Here is a 13,320-nt window from a genome sequence, read left to right as displayed (position 1 = left end):
TTTCTGCCGGTCCCCTCCCCTTTTTAAAGACGAAGCGGTATTTTTTGCTTTAACCTTCATTGCCCACATTTCCGTCACACAGAGACGGTCTAAGTGACAAGAATGGCTTGTCCTTTTTTGGAGGACCCAATAGACGAGGAGGCTGCATTAATTCATAGAGAATTACAACAATAAGAAAAAAAAAAGATAAATAAAAAAAGAATCCCACAATGAATAAATTCAAGTCACAATGTATTTGGTCTTCATTATTTCCTACAAATTGAAAAGCAACAGTAAGAATTCAATATTCATCCAAAACCTTTATAGAATTCAGCAATCACAATACACACCATACCTGTAGCTTGTGTTTTAGGATCTCAATTTCCAGATCTGACTTAAGGATCTGTCGATCTAAGTAGGACATCTCTTTATCAGTTTTCTCTATTTCTTTAATAAGATGAAGTCTATATAACTCCTTAACTGATAACTGAAAATACAGTAGTGTGGGGTTAAATCCTGTTCATCAACATGAATTCCATAGAATAACACTCTGGCATTTACTATACGTCACTGAACTGTGTTCATCCGTGCAGAGGAGTTTGATGGACCTTCCTCCTCCTCCTCATCCTGCGGCGGTTGTTCCTCCACACTCTGGAGGGTGGGGACGGGGACAAGAATAGGTTAGTCGACACAATAATGTGAATGTGATTGTGAAGATTGTTTGACATGTACAAACATAAGATTACCTCTCTAGGTCTGTCGGTATAAGCAGACAGTGTGTCATCCTCTACATCCTGAGAAGATGAGGGTTTGGTTGAGCACACTTTATAATACTACACGTGCTAATTTCTGGTGTGTTATGTAGGCTACTTACTAGGCCTGCACAATATACCGCAAATTTATCGTTATCGCGACATCAAGCTGTGCAATATGCATACCGCAAAAGACAGCAAAAATCGCAATAAATGATTATCTTAAATGTGCTAAAACAAACTCATGGCAGCTTGAAATATTGAACAAATGAAATAAATCCCTTTATGCATTTAACCAATCGGAAGGACCCGTTTACGTTTTTGATCAATCAGATGAGCCCTTTTATGGCGTATGGTAAATGGTAAATGGCGTATACTTGTATAGCGCCTTTCTTCCTACAAGGACAAAGCGCTTTACAGTCACTGACCCATTCACCCAGTCACACACACATTCACACACACATTCACACACTGGTGGTCGCTCCGCTGCCAAACACAGGCGCCCGCCTACCACCAGAGGCAAGGTGGGGTTCAGTGTCTTGCCCAAGGACACTTCGACTCTTGGGCGTGCAAGGCGGGAATCAAACCTGCAATCTTACGATCATGGGTCGACCGCCCTACCGCTGCATCACGGCCGATTGTTTGATGTTTGCCTCCTACGTCGACAAGGGTCATTTGGAGTATAATTTTTAAACTGTTGCAGTGAAATGGAAATGATGTTTTTGTTTTTTTTTGCTATTTGTTTATATACCGCAATTTATATCGTTATCGCAATATTAATTACCAATATCGCATATCACGAGTTTTCCTCATATCGTGCAACCCTACTACTTACAACTGCCTGGGGTTCAGTTGTGACTGGAGACTCTAAAAGGAAGATATTGCCATCAGAATCTGTTGAGACCAATGCAAAGCCCAATGCAATGTTAAAATATTATATATATATTTATCCAAGTACTGGTGCTTCTGAGGGGCTTGAGGCTGGCATTTTGCACATTTGAAATGAAAATATATATAATGTGTGTGTGTGTGTGTGTGTGTGGGTGGGGGGAGGCCTCTTACATTTTATGAAGGCACTTGTGTCCTGGGGAGTGACTGGCTCTGATGAACTCCCTGCAGGAATTCCCTCAGCCACTGGCCTTCCACTGTTCAGACTCAGGGCCATCTCCTCAGCATTTGTCAGAGGTGGTGGTGCAGGGCCTCCCCTTGTTTTGCAAGCCTCTGCCTTCTTTCTGTTGGCTGAAGACAAATCAAATGACAGTGAACAATGAAAACAACATTAGACATGTATTGCTATGTAGATGTTTCATATGTCAAATATTGTCAACAAAGCCTACATCCATGACATGCTCAAATTTGACCTGATTGAATTTTGTTTTTATACTTCACTTTTAGCTGCTGCCATGTTCTTTTAATTCCTGCAGGATTGCATCAACATGAAAATGAAATCAGGGACATTGAATTAGATTAATGTAACAATTACTTTTTGGAAACACAATTTGCCAGCACTGCTTACTTTCTTATTCCCATATAAACCTATACCACTTGATCAATACAAGGGTAGACAAAGGTTCACTTTTAAAAACACAATTGCATGTATTAATATTAAACTGATCAACGTTTGCAAGAGGGGAAGGTTAACAAAAAAGTCCTCTAAACCTTACCGACGTTAAATGCATTTTCCACCTGATTGGTTCTGTACACTATGCAGCATTTCTTGCAATTACACCAGGAATAACACTTCATAAGTACACCTAAATATCACCATTTTTTATTTCACACCTTAAGCTATTTAAAAAGTTATTACAGCCAATTTTAACTAAATCTACACTTTATCCATTTTCTTTTTTTACATCTTTAAGTGGTGATTTTTGCATCAGGGAATCTAACATTTATTAATTTCTTAAGTTCTAATATGTTAAATCTATCAAAAATGAAATCAGACAAAACTACTAATTGAAATAATTAAAGGTCTTAATATCATAAAAAGAACTTTTGTCAATCAAATAAAAATAATTCTGTGATTCGTGCGCCCTCTGCAGGACATTTACTGCAATTGCTTCCTTCAGCGGAAACCACGTGATTAGGGTCCCACACATGCTTCCTTTGGCAGCTGGCATGGTTACTATTCACTAATGTCTGTTTATTTTTCTCAATAATTATCCTTTTTCCATTTTTAAAATGTCAGGCAAACGGGAACTAAAAATTAACACAAAGTTTGCTCAGAAATATGACAAATACCGACAGAAGAGCTGCAGAAACGTAAGTGTCTAGGAGCTAGCTAACATGCTAACGACCCAGCGATGAAAAGTAGCTTTAAAGCTGTTTTTCAGGCTACTGCCGCTTATGAAAGACATTTTTTTGTTTTGTATTTTACAGTTAAGGACAGATTTGGGGACAGAAACGACGGGAGTGACTCGGACTCTTCGGGGTCCAGCTCAGACGACAGTGAAGTGGTTAGCACATGAGGTCTTCTAGACTAGCTGAGTTAAAACACACTGACTGAGCTAAAGTTGTGTCCCGCAGGAGCTGGATCCCACCGTCGAGAGGGACTTCTACAGAATCCTGTCGCTATTGAAGAAAAAAGACCCGAAGATCTACGAGAAAGACGCCAAGTTCTACTCTGAAGGTGGTTGTTTACATGTTTGCAGCAGCTAGCTTCTCGTGGCTTTTCTGCCCCTTCGTGAAACGTTTGTTCCTCTTTATTCAGACACTTCTCACAGTGATGAGAAGCCTTCAACCTCGAAGAAAGCTGCAGTGAAACCCATGTTTCTCAAGGACTATGAGCGGGCAGTCATCCTGGAGAAGGAGGGGTGAGGTCCTGTTCAAGAAACAGCATCTTTTCATTAAAATAACACAACAGAAACTAGGGGTGTGCCAAAATATCGATATGGTGATATATCGCGATATTTAGTCCCGCGATCGATTATCGATATGTCTTCATCAAGTATCGACCTTTTATTTACGTTTTAAAACCCTGTAAAACGCTATATTAACCATCCTTTGGTACGGCAATTCCTTGGAGGGTCGATAGGGGGCGCTCGTTGCGAGATTGGTTGTTGCGGGCGGACGAAGAAGAACACACACTCAAACAAAGATGGCGGAGCGGGAAAACAATGAGAAGCGACGGCAGCAAGTTAAAAGACGCGCCGGCAGCATTGAAGCTGCATCACCTGGAGTTGTGTGAGAAAGCTGTGGCTGCTGCTGCCTGAAGCCGACACAGCCCGACGCGGATACTTTTTTCCAGACGAAGCTAGCGCCGTCTTCTGAGAGACAGAGCAGCGGAAATGACAAACGGAAAACGGCCCCTGCAGCGCGGTGGAGAACGAGGCATTTGGGTTTTTATTGAATGCAGTAGAGCAACGCTTTGACATTCCCTCTCGGAAATACTGAAAAAAGGATCCCTGTACTCTACGTCCAGACCAGAGCTACGGCTGAGATGAAAACGGAAGAAAGAGAGGCATCGCTGCCCTTAGACCCCCCTTCTCCTCTAAGCAGAGGTAGACGAGCGGCATCTTGATGCTAAATATGTTTATGTTCATGTTTTTCTCTCCAGAAAAACATGAACATAAACATAGATCACATGCAGCTTTTCCCCAAAGGTTTTGTTCACAAAGACGGTAACTTTTAGATGCACTGCAAGTTTTTTATGTATTTTATCCCTGGTAATTTATTTTGAAAGCAGTTTATGTCTTAAAAACTTAAAAGGAAAGTTCCTACCTACTTGATTTTTATTTTTCTGTGAGAATTATATTTTTGTCTACACCACATTTGCACTAAATGGTGTCATTTATTTTTTAACAAAGACACTATAATTTGTTCACAGAATTAATATCTAATTTTCAGCTATTATTTTAAATTAAGAAATGGCTATGGCTTTGTTTTTCAAAAGTTAATACCAATGTGCCTGGCAGCTACTTGACTTATTCATTTTTTATCCTGTTTACAGCAATTTTGTACTAAATAATGACACTGCTGTTGATGTTCACTATTGTTTAAACTGAATTTTACAGATATTTCCAAATGAAAATTGTCATTGTTTGTCAAAGACAGAGTATTACTGATTTCAGCAATGTTACACAAAAGTCTGTTATTCATTACACCAAATAGGACACAAGTTGTTTATTATCATGGTGTTTAAAAAATAAATGGGGAAATATTTTCCAAAAAGCTGTTTTTAGAGTTCTTTTTTCTTAAAGTTTATTATATCGTGAGTTGTTAGAGATATATCGATTATCGCATTATCGCCATATCGTGATAGTATCTTTATCGTGAGCAATGTATCGCAAATCGTATCGTATCGTGAGGTACCCAGTGATTCCCAGCCCTAACAGAAACCTTTAGTCTGATTGTAAACAGCAAGTACTGCACACAACTCTGCAGTGTTGGGATTTTAATAGTGAAACGTAAATAATGTTTCTATTAGGGTTGGGCGATGTGCATTAAATTGGCCATTGACGATGTTTGCTGTCAACCATCGGGATGGACGATGACATCGTCGGTTGGGGGGGGGGGGTATTTTTACATTTTTCGTTCTTATATAACTGCTATTCGTTATTTTGCTTTTTTCATTTTATTTCCCAACTAATGACTAATCCGCGATGATCCAGTATAAACTGAGGGAAGTGACTTTAACAAAAAAGTAACAAACAAAATAGAAAAGAAGTAGTCCGCTTCCGCACTTCACTAGTGAAGTGGACCGGCAGAGCGCGGATTTACAGCTTTGTGTTTGATGGGAAAGGGGGGGGGGGGGTACATGAGCGGTATGTGTGGGAGATTTAAGACTGCGATCCGTCCCGCAGCTCTAGGGGTACAAGCAACCGAACTCAGAACCGGGTCTATGTGTGTGTCTGAGCACAGCTCGGATCGTCAGCAGACACACAGCGGTTTGAGCTTCGAAGCAGAAATGTCGCTCAGTCCTTAGAAAACATTCAAACAATCACGCGGATTTGTGTTTTCAGTCGTGTCCCGACTAAATAAAGGCTGATGTTATTCTTACATGTTTACGTGCAGCCAGCAAGCAGCGCCACCCAAAGCTAATGTTGTTAGCCCGTGTTAGCATACTGCTAATCCTGGCTTTGTTCAGAAAAAGCACTGACCACACGGATTAAAATTCAAATGATGAGCGAACAGGTGTTTCATAATAACCGTAACATTATTAAAAGCACGTTTAGAAGATCATTTCGTATTTTACCGAGCTGACATGTCAATGTATATAGCCGCTCGGCGCTGTTTAACATTGTTCTGTATTGAATTGTTACATTCAATAAAGTTTGAAAAAAAAAAGCCGCTCGGCGGAATATATCCTTCCAGTTTTCAAACCCTACTGCGCATGTGCGAATAATTTATTCCCACGGAAAGTGTGACCTTAGTGAACGTTTTTATATTCTGAAAACATTTTTCTGGGCCCATGTACACAGTTGGATTCTAATCCGACCATTGATCCCATCAAGATATTTTGTACATGTAACCGCGGCTTACGGTGTTGACTCGCAACGTGGCGGGGGCGTGGCATCACGATGGTGGTCTCTCCATCGGGATGTCAGTCACCCATCACGATGGACGATGATATCGTCCATCGGCACAACCCTAGTTTCTATACACAAAATTAAATGTAAATGGTAAATATCGTATACTTGTACAGCGCTTTTCTACCTTCCTCGAAGGCCTAAAGCGCTTCCAGTCACACACACATTCACACACCGGTGGCGGCTCCGCTGGCGAACACTGGCGCCAACCTTCCACCAGAGGCAAGGTGGGGTTCAGTGTTTTGCCCAAGGACAGGCAAGGTGGGAATTAAACCTGCAATCTTCCGCCCTACCACTGCATCACTTTGTAAATGTATTCTTTACTGGGAGAGTTCATTACCATTTAGTGTAAACTGGTAAATAAAGGATCTGAATGATGGGATTGTGCAACAACTGTCACTGAGCAGCAGTTAATAACAGACCATCTTCCACAACAGGAAGTGTGTGTATCTTGCTTACCCATGTCACCTATGTTATCTTGTTGAGCTATGAGCGATCCAACAGGCTGTGTCGACCCTCACTCTGCTACGACAGTTTTTATCCATTTAGAATTGTTAATGTAAAAGCACAGCGACAGTTGCTAATGTAGCTGGGGCACACTTTTGCTGTGGGGTGCGAGTCTTCTGCATTGTGTTTTCAAGTGAATAAGTCATCATTGCCGTCCAGAATGAGGGATTTTACTGTGTTAATGCAAAAAGAAATACAGCACATGTGTTTTTATTTCTGGTCTCACTCCAACACACACCTGAGGGAAGGCAAAAAAAAAACACCCACAGACACACATGAGACCATGCTGCAAGTTAGCTTAAGTCTTGCTAACACTAACACACTTCTGAATGGTGCATTTACCCTTAACAACATTTTTCAAACGATTGGCAAAAACAAAAATTGTGTGAGAAGAGTTTTAAGTTATGAACATTGTTTTTCTATGTTTTAAACTTTAAACTCTCTTTTCAGTCAAACTAGTGCGAGTAACGTCTACGGCTTACCTACTCTCTGAAGTTCTCATGGGGGACTGAGGAGAATGCCGCGAAAGAACAGGAAGTAGCGAACCATCAAAATAAAAGTCTCCGCTTAAAACATTCGCATGCAAATAACAAATTAAAGATAAAAAAGCAATTTTGGTGAAATTAACACAACAAATATTACATGGGCTACACTAAGGACTTTTTGATCGATGTAGTTGGACAGAGTGACATGACGGAATGTTAAAATACTTTTCCATCCGTTTTCCTGACTGTTGTGGTGCAGCTGAACTGTACACTAAAAAAGTGATTCTGGCCTCTAGTAAATGCTTCAAATATCTTTTTAGTTCATTTTAATTATTTTAATAAAATTTTTCGGTTTTACCTAATTAATTTAAGTAAGTCAAACATATTTTTTCTTTTTAAAAACAACGTTATTAAATTGTAAATAACTTAAAAATTATGTTCATCCAACCTGCAATGACGTCATCTGAAATGCGCATGCGCACACCATACACCCGCCATTTTAAGATCAGAAGCGCGTGCCTTAGTATCACTGCAGACAGAAGAGGGAGCGGGTTGATCGAAGTTGCCTGGGTTTGGTAAGTAACGTTTTCAAACTTTTTTTGTCTTTTTACTTGACTTTAATCTTTTAAAATTGTTTGACATTGGTCCACAATGTTACTTGCCTTAACAATGCCTCGTGGTTTTGTTTTTAGCCAGCAAATTAGTCATTTTGCATCATCATGCTTGAGTATAGCTAAGCTAGCTTGTTTTTCAAACTAGTCCGTAGAGCAGAGCTAGATGCCGCGTTTTTGACACTATAGTGATACTTTATCACCGCAAATGTAAAGGCAGGTCTCTTATAGCAGTAGTGCGGTTGACCGGGGCACAATCTGCCCCCCCCTTCTCGCTGGTTTCTCTAAACGAATACGGCACGTGAAGTTGACAAACTGTGCGCTCGGGTGCTGCATAGTGACGATATAATTACGCTCTCTGTGTAGAAAAACGCGGGAGGAAAGCAAGCGGGGGTGGGGGCGAGTTTCACTAACTTACAGCTGCAGACGACGTGAACAGGTGTGGGATATTATTGTTGATGACTGACCCACAGGGTCTTGGTTGTCCTGTGTTTCATTGGGAAGGACCAAAACAATCTTGAAGCGATTAGTTCAGTCCTCTTTCACTGCTTCTCGGCTGACATCATCCTGAGAAAAAAAAAAACTGTAATTAGAAATATTTAAGAATAGATTCCAAGAAAAACAAACAGCTAATTGAGTAAAAAATGTTAAAATAAAATGTTTACTTAATTTAGTTTCATTTAAACAATAGTCATATAAACCCTTGTTTTTCGCGGGGATTATGTTCCAAAAAGAACCCGTGATAGGCAAAATCCGTGAAGTAGAAACCTCTCTTTTTTATGCAATTATTATACAATTAAATACTCTATTATAAATTATAAAGAACAAACCATTTTACAGGCTCAAACATTTGTTTCACAAATAAAAGTACTTTAGAAAAGTTTTTTCGACAAATAACTTCTGTACTGTACTGTCAAATAATAATTTTAAACATCAATGTGAACAGAAGGCTTCAAATCGCGGAGATTAGCCCCGCCCACCGCGACCCGAGAGTAATTAGATTAAATCGGAGGAAATTTAAAATGATTATGAACAAAATACAAATAACAGTCGGACAAATTGTGACTCTGGTGTATCTCACTGTTCTTCAGACTGAGCCGCTGCATCCTGACTCCGCTCTGCAGCAGTTGTGTCTGTTTGTTCGGGAGAAGAACAAAGAAGTGATTGGCAGCTGTTGTCGCTCTTTTTTCTATGGGTTTTAGAGAAACTCGAAATTGCAAGAGAATTTGCACGTACGTGTTGTAAATTTGGCAAGCTGATTACGTACGTGTACAAATTAAACTGCAACGCTATTGACACACAGGTAGAGAAAAGTGACTTTTTAGCCAATCAGAATGTAGAACACAATGCACGATGCAAATCCGTGAAGTAGCGAAACCGTGAAAAGTAAACCGCGTTATAGCAAGGGATCACTGTATTCATATGACAATGTTTTTTTTTAATTCATGTCACACAACATTATTCACAGGGCTGACCCTGAGACAAAGACATGTTTGGGGGCCATGCACGCCAAGAGTCAACATCTGCAACCGTGGCCTGGGCACATAGTGGTGCAGAGCCCTCCAGTCACCAGGCTGGAGCTGTCAATGGGACAGCAACTGTGATGGTAAACCAGAACTATTCCCAGTGTGAAAGGTCCCGATGGGAGGAAAAACGCTGGAGCCAAAAAAAAAAATGAGGGATCAAATCAGGGGGGAAAAAAGGTATAACTGAAATAAAATTATGCTCCTAAAATAACAGTAATAATTCATCAACAGCTAAAGATAATTCAAAAATGGTAAGAGAATAAAATGCATATAAGAAATCAGTTAAAAACCTAATAGAAAAAATATGCACCTATTTTCTCTTTAAAAAAAAATCACGTGTAAAGAATATTTTACCTTCAATAAAATATCACAAGTAAAAACCATATTACAAGGCTAGTCAATCATTGAAATATGGTCATGATGATCATAAGATACGTCATACTCTTTGATCATCTTCACTTCTCCACATCCATCTCATGTTGTGGCACCTGAAACATACTAGGGTTGGGCGATGTCCCCTAAATTGGCCGTTGACGATGTTTGCTGTCAACCATCGGGATGGACAATGACATCGTCGGGTGTTGGGGGGGTATTTTTTACATTTTTCGTTCTTATATAACTGCTATTCGTTATTCTGCTTTTTTCATTTTATTTCCCAACTAATGAGTCATCCGCGATGATCCAGTATAAACTGAGGGAAGTTATCTTTAACAAAAAAAGTAACAAACAAAATAGAAAAGAAGTAGTGGACCGGCGGAATGCGGACTTACAGCTTTGTGTTTGATGGGAAGGGGGGGGGGGGGGGTGCGCTGTTACATGAGCGGTATGTGTGGGAGATTTAAGACTGCGATCCGTCCCGCAGTTCTAGGGGTACAAGCAACCGAACTCAGAACCGGGTCTAAAAGTGTGTGTCTGGACCAGCTCGGATCGTCAGCACACACAGCGGTTTGAGCTTCAAAGCAGAAATGCCGCTCAGTCCATAGAAAACATTAAAACAACCACAAGGATTTGTGTTTCCAGTCGTGTCCCAACTAAATAAAGGCTGATGTTATTCTTACATGTTTAACGTGCAGCCAGCAAGCAGCACCACCCAAAGCTAATGTTGTTAGCCCGTGTTAGCATACTGCTAATCCTGGCTACGTTCAGAAGAAGCACTGACTACACGGATCAAAATTCAAATGATGAGCGAACAGGTGTTTCATAATAACCGTAACATTATTAAAAGCACGTTTAGAAGATCGTCTCGTATATTACCGAGCTGACATGTCAATGTATATAGCTGCTCTGTGCTGTTTAACATTGTTTTGTATTGAATTGTTACATTCAATAAAGTTTGGAAAAAAAGCCGCTCGGCGGAAGTTGTATCCACTTCCGGTTTTCAAACCCTACTGTGCATGTGCAAATGATTTTATCCGACCGAAATTGTGACCTTAGTGAACGTTTTTATATTCTGAAAACATTTTCCGGGCCCATGTGCACGGTTGGATTCTAATCCGACCATTGATCCCATCAAGATATTTTGTACATGTAACCGCGGCTTTTGGTGTTGACTCGCAACGTGGCGGGGGCGTGGCATCACGATGGTGGTCTCTCCATCGGGATGTCAGTCACCCATCACGATGGACGATGGTATCGTCCATCGGCACAACCCTAAAACATACCAATTAAAAATTTAAAATAAAACCAAACGACCACCCAACCAAATCTTGTGACAAATTGAACCTAATCATTTGGTCTTACGTTGTGTCAGCTGGGGGTGGGGGTCCAGATTAGCAGTCAGAATGTGCCATGCTCTTGAAAAAACAAAAAGGTTGTTTTTCAACTCCTTATTAACTCATGGATGTAGATTGATATTTATTTATTTTTTATTACAAATGATGTGAACAGTTTTTTGTAATATTACCTGTATGGCTAGGTGTCCTGTAGTTGTACAAAGTAGTTGCTTATGGGCATTCAAAGTCTGATGCTCCTTCGGTTCTGACTTCCTGTTAGACTCTAAAAGGAGAACAAAAATATGACAAGCGGCAAAGACTCTCTTAACATGCATATGATTACTATGGCGCCATGGTCAAAAAACCGAAACTTACTTGAGCGACGCTGACCCGCCCGCACAGTCCGCAGACGTCTGGGGTTTACCGTGTCAGCTCGGTGTTGCATTTGAAACGGGTCATTCAGTAAAAATGTTTTCATTTGGCAGGAAATACGAAGATGACAGCGATGAAGAGGAAGCTGCAAAGAGAAGACAGGTTTGACTTAGTGTTTTGGATTCAGGAGTAAAAGTGAGTAAAGAGGTAAATAAATATTTCTCTGCGCCTCCTTCGCAGAGAGCGGCTTCTCCAAGCTACATCCAGGAGCAGCGGGAGCTGAAGGCCAGGTGAGCTGAAAGCTTCTACAGGCGTTCAGCACTCCTGCTCACTCTTTATTGACAGAAGTCCACCTCTGAACGCAGCTTCCGCAAGTTTGTTGAGGACAGCGATGATGAGGATGGCGATGAGGAAGGAGGAACGTCGACGCTGCTGACAAGGAGGATGAAGACGCAGGAGAAGGTCGGATGGGAAGCCCCGTCTGTGAACGTCTCCCTGTGGCTGAAACAAAACCGAGCTGCGTTTGTTTCAGGATGAAGAGGAGGCGGACTTTGTGGAGTGGCTGAAAGGCCAGGCAGAGCTGGAGGGGGGAGAGGAGGTGAAGGACATGGTGAGTTTGAGAGAAGCTACAACTTCCGCTTCGAAGAGCCCGACTCGGAACGCGTGAAGACCTATCCTCGGAACATCGCCACGTCCGTGCGCTCCAAGGACGACTCAAGGAAGCGCAAGAGAGAGGAAGTGAAAGAGAGGAAGCAAAAGGTTTGGAAGCGAGTCGATGGGAGTCTTTTCCAGAGTTGAAACCAAACCTCCTGGCTGATGGTGATGGTTGCAGGAGAAGGAGCAGAAGCGCGAGCAGCTGAAGCAGCTGAAGAACCTGAAGAGGAACGAGATCATGGAGAAGCTGAAGCAGCTGCAGGAGCTGACGGGAAACGAGCAGCTGGCTTTCAGCCAGGAGGACCTGGAGGGAGACTTTGATCCGAAGCATCACGATTGGCTCATGCAGGTGAGCGGATGAGTCGATTGGAACCCCAATCCCTCTGTTAGCCTTTCAGTTACTGTAGAGTCTATTTGCAGAAATTCTTTGGCGATGAATACTACGGCGAGGAGGAAGAAGAGAAGCCGCAGTTTGAGGATGATGATGAAATGGAAGGTAAACCAATACAAGATCAGCATGCTGGAATTAGAGGTTCCTGCTGTGCTTGTGTGTGTCTTTCCATAGTTTTACTGCTATTTTACAGTCAATTGTGTCTGATTTATTCTAGTTTGTGATTCAGATTAAAGAAAATCTTTGTTTCTCACGTAAAACAAAAAAAAAAATCAATTCTAAATCAGATTCATGTTTTGTTTTTACCTCAGATCGCTGGAATTGGGACACTTGGACTGGAGAAGACCAAGAGGAGGACTATGCAGAGGAAGACTACAACGGGGAGGCGTCTGGACCTCACTGTGATGACGAAGACTTCATTGTGAGTCAGCCTTTCTTATGAATGCAGAGATGGGCTGGCAGTGGTGTTTCATGTTCATGATGTGGTGCTAAACCTCTCTAGATGGATGCAGACTATGACCCCAGCCAACACTCTGCATCCAAGAAGATTAAGAAGGAGAGGAAGAAGATGGAGGATCTGCCAGCTTTGTGTGGATCTTCCCACTTCTTCAGGAGGGCTTTGATGGTCCTCACAGCCCTTTCTGCTTCCCCGTTGCTTTGAGGGTAGTGGGGACTCAAGGTCACATGGCTGAAATCATAATCCTTTGCAAACACTGCAAACTCAGCTTCTGAAAACTTAAAACTATTATTAAAATCATTAAAATAATTATTAAAAATGACACTTGTATTAAATAATTACATAT

At 41.2% G+C, this 13,320-nt stretch overlaps 2 long non-coding RNA genes and 1 pseudogene across 5 annotated transcripts; 1 reads left to right on the top strand and 2 right to left on the bottom strand.

The window, feature by feature from the left end:
• Nucleotides 1–142: 142 nt before the first annotated feature.
• On the bottom strand, nucleotides 143–8,629 carry LOC111947835. 3 transcript variants are annotated; one of them, XR_002873783.1, is made up of 4 exons: nucleotides 1,794–2,078; nucleotides 726–773; nucleotides 335–630; nucleotides 143–252 (listed from the first exon to the last, which is right to left on the bottom strand). It is a non-coding gene; the product is annotated as an uncharacterized LOC111947835 (long non-coding RNA). The 3 variants fall into 3 exon arrangements; XR_002873782.1 differs by adding an exon at nucleotides 8,281–8,629 and having other exon boundaries at nucleotides 215–630; nucleotides 1,794–1,970; XR_002873780.1 differs by having other exon boundaries at nucleotides 215–630.
• On the top strand, nucleotides 2,789–13,296 carry LOC105353546 (annotated as a pseudogene).
• Nucleotides 9,421–11,628, bottom strand: LOC110013909. Of its 2 annotated transcripts, XR_002873779.1 has the most exons (4): nucleotides 11,476–11,628; nucleotides 11,292–11,383; nucleotides 11,129–11,181; nucleotides 9,421–9,876 (listed from the first exon to the last, which is right to left on the bottom strand). It is a non-coding gene; the product is annotated as an uncharacterized LOC110013909 (long non-coding RNA). The 2 variants fall into 2 exon arrangements; XR_002873778.1 differs by having other exon boundaries at nucleotides 11,129–11,383.
• Nucleotides 13,297–13,320: the final 24 nt, after the last annotated feature.

The sequence above is a fragment of the Oryzias latipes genome, chromosome 8, assembly GCF_002234675.1.
Source record: "Oryzias latipes chromosome 8, ASM223467v1".
Taxonomy (NCBI): Eukaryota; Metazoa; Chordata; class Actinopteri; order Beloniformes; family Adrianichthyidae; genus Oryzias; species Oryzias latipes.
The sequence above is the reverse complement of the archived record's forward strand: the minus strand, read 5'-3'. Positions and strand labels throughout refer to the sequence as shown.